Source organism: Schistocerca cancellata, unplaced genomic scaffold, assembly GCF_023864275.1.
Source record: "Schistocerca cancellata isolate TAMUIC-IGC-003103 unplaced genomic scaffold, iqSchCanc2.1 HiC_scaffold_139, whole genome shotgun sequence".
Taxonomy (NCBI): domain Eukaryota; kingdom Metazoa; phylum Arthropoda; class Insecta; order Orthoptera; family Acrididae; genus Schistocerca; species Schistocerca cancellata.
Window position 1 is genome coordinate 10,001 of NW_026046185.1, and position 2,500 is coordinate 12,500.

Genomic DNA, 2,500 nt, shown 5'->3' on the forward strand with positions numbered 1-2,500 from the left:
AGTACATACGGACCTATGTGCAGTACAATGTGAGGATTAAGCTTACGATATCAGCGGACAGTGGACACAGGCCGTACCACGACGTAGACTGAGCGCTTCGACATGCGAATGCCAGTGAACAGCTGCGAAGGGCATTGAACACGCAAGCACCTGAACGACCAGCGTGCGAAGGCAGGGTGGAGGGGGGGGGGCGATGTACATCCTGCAGTTGTCCACATTACAGTGTACAGCGGGAGCATGTAAAAAGTAAGCAACACTTGCGAAGTGTTCAACATGAAACGACACACAAGAGGGTGGGCGGTGCGAGTAGCGAACTATATTCAGAGGGTTGTGGTTAGACAACACTAGATTAATGTAACGTGTCATATGCCAATTACAGAGCAGGTTAAGGCACAACGTGGGTTAGGTTAAGGCACAACGTGGGTTAGGTTAAGGCACAACGTGGGTTAGGTTAAGGCACAACGTGGGTTAGGTTAAGGCACAACGTGGGTTAGGTTAAGGCACAACGTGGGTTAGGTTAAGGCACAACGTGGGTTAGGTTAAGGCACAACGTGGGTTAGGTTAAGGCACAACGTGGGTTAGGTTAAGGCACAACGTGGGTTAGGTTAAGGCACAACGTGGGTTAGGTTAAGGCACAACGTGGGTTAGGTTAAGGCACAACGTGGGTTAGGTTAAGGCACAACGTGGGTTAGGTTAAGGCACAACGTGGGTTACGTTAAGGCACAACGTGGGTTAGGTTAAGGCACAACGTGGGTTACGTTAAGGCACAACGTGGGTTACGTTAAGGCACAACGTGGGTTACGTTAAGGCACAACGTGGGTTACGTTAAGGCACAACGTGGGTTACGTTAAGGCACAACGTGGGTTACGTTAAGGCACAACGTGGGTTACGTTAAGGCACAACGTGGGTTACGTTAAGGCACAACGTGGGTTACGTTAAGGCACAACGTGGGTTAGGTTAAGGCACAACGTGGGTTAGGTTAAGGCACAACGTGGGTTAGGTTAAGGCACAACGTGGGTTACGTTAAGGCACAACGTGGGTTACGTTAAGGCACAACGTGGGTTACGTTAAGGCACAACGTGGGTTACGTTAAGGCACAACGTGGGTTACGTTAAGGCACAACGTGGGTTACGTTAAGGCACAACGTGGGTTACGTTAAGGCACAACGTGTGTTAGGTTAAGGCACAACGTGGGTTAGGTTAAGGCACAACGTGGGTTAGGTTAAGGCACAACGTGGGTTACGTTAAGGCACAACGTGGGTTACGTTAAGGCACAACGTGGGTTACGTTAAGGCACAACGTGGGTTACGTTAAGGCACAACGTGGGTTACGTTAAGGCACAACGTGGGTTACGTTAAGGCACAACGTGGGTTACGTTAAGGCACAACGTGGGTTACGTTAAGGCACAACGTGTGTTAGGTTAAGGCACAACGTGGGTTAGGTTAAGGCACAACGTGGGTTAGGTTAAGGCACAACGTGGGTTAGGTTAAGACACAAATTGCGTTACAAATTGCGTTACATTGCGGTACAAATTGCGTTACATTGCGGTACAAATTGCGTTACATTGCGGTACAAATTGCGTTACAAATTTGGTTAGGTTAAGGTGCAAAATGGGTTGGATTACAGTACACAACATGGTAAGAGATAGTGTGTTTGGGGGGGGGGGGGGGGCAGGTTCGTTGGTAGTGATCATTGTAAGTGAATGTCTGAGGCAGCGTCAGTATGTCACAGCAGTTCTGTCTCGTCAGGATGCGCTTTTCGCTCGTGACTGGAGGCGCGCCGCGTCTGTGGTTGCGGCAAGGGAGTGGCAGACCTGTGTGATTCATTCCTGCCATTGTTTCTGTGCCGTAACAGGAGGCAGTGTGGTGGTGTTGGGTGCACCCCTGTGTAGGACATGTGTGGGTGTTGGTGGCTTATCTGAGCAATTGTGGATGTTGGACGGGTGGGATATTCTATTTTATAATTGGACCCCCTGGTGTGGTTATCATAGTGTGGATGGTGTACTGTGGCGGAGAGGATGCACCGGACGTTGGTCCATGCTGGTGCTTACATATCGTATCTGTGTCTGTTACAGGCAGAGAGTAATGTGTGATGGAGTGTCTCGCTGAGGTGTGGTTCATATTGTGTGCACAGACTTACAGCATGTATAGGGACAGCGGGAATTTGGCATATTGGATATAACTCGTCATGAAACGCAAGATATAGGGGTGGATTGCAACGTACGAGTGCGGGAAGAGTCCGCCGTTCATCCGCTTGGGTTGCGATTTGGGCGGTTGGGGTGGGGCACGTGCGGGTGCGGGTGGAGTGATTGTCGGTTGACTACTTCGTGCGACGCAGGCACTGGCGTTCGGGTTCCTGTGGTGGACAGATGATGCAGGCTTTGTGGGTGGCGTCGAAAAATGGGTACTGTGGGACCTAGCGATGTCGTAGTCGGGGTGGCGTCTCATAGATGGCGGTATCGTCGGTGCAGCAGGTCATGTTTCGGGAGACTTGCAGATGGC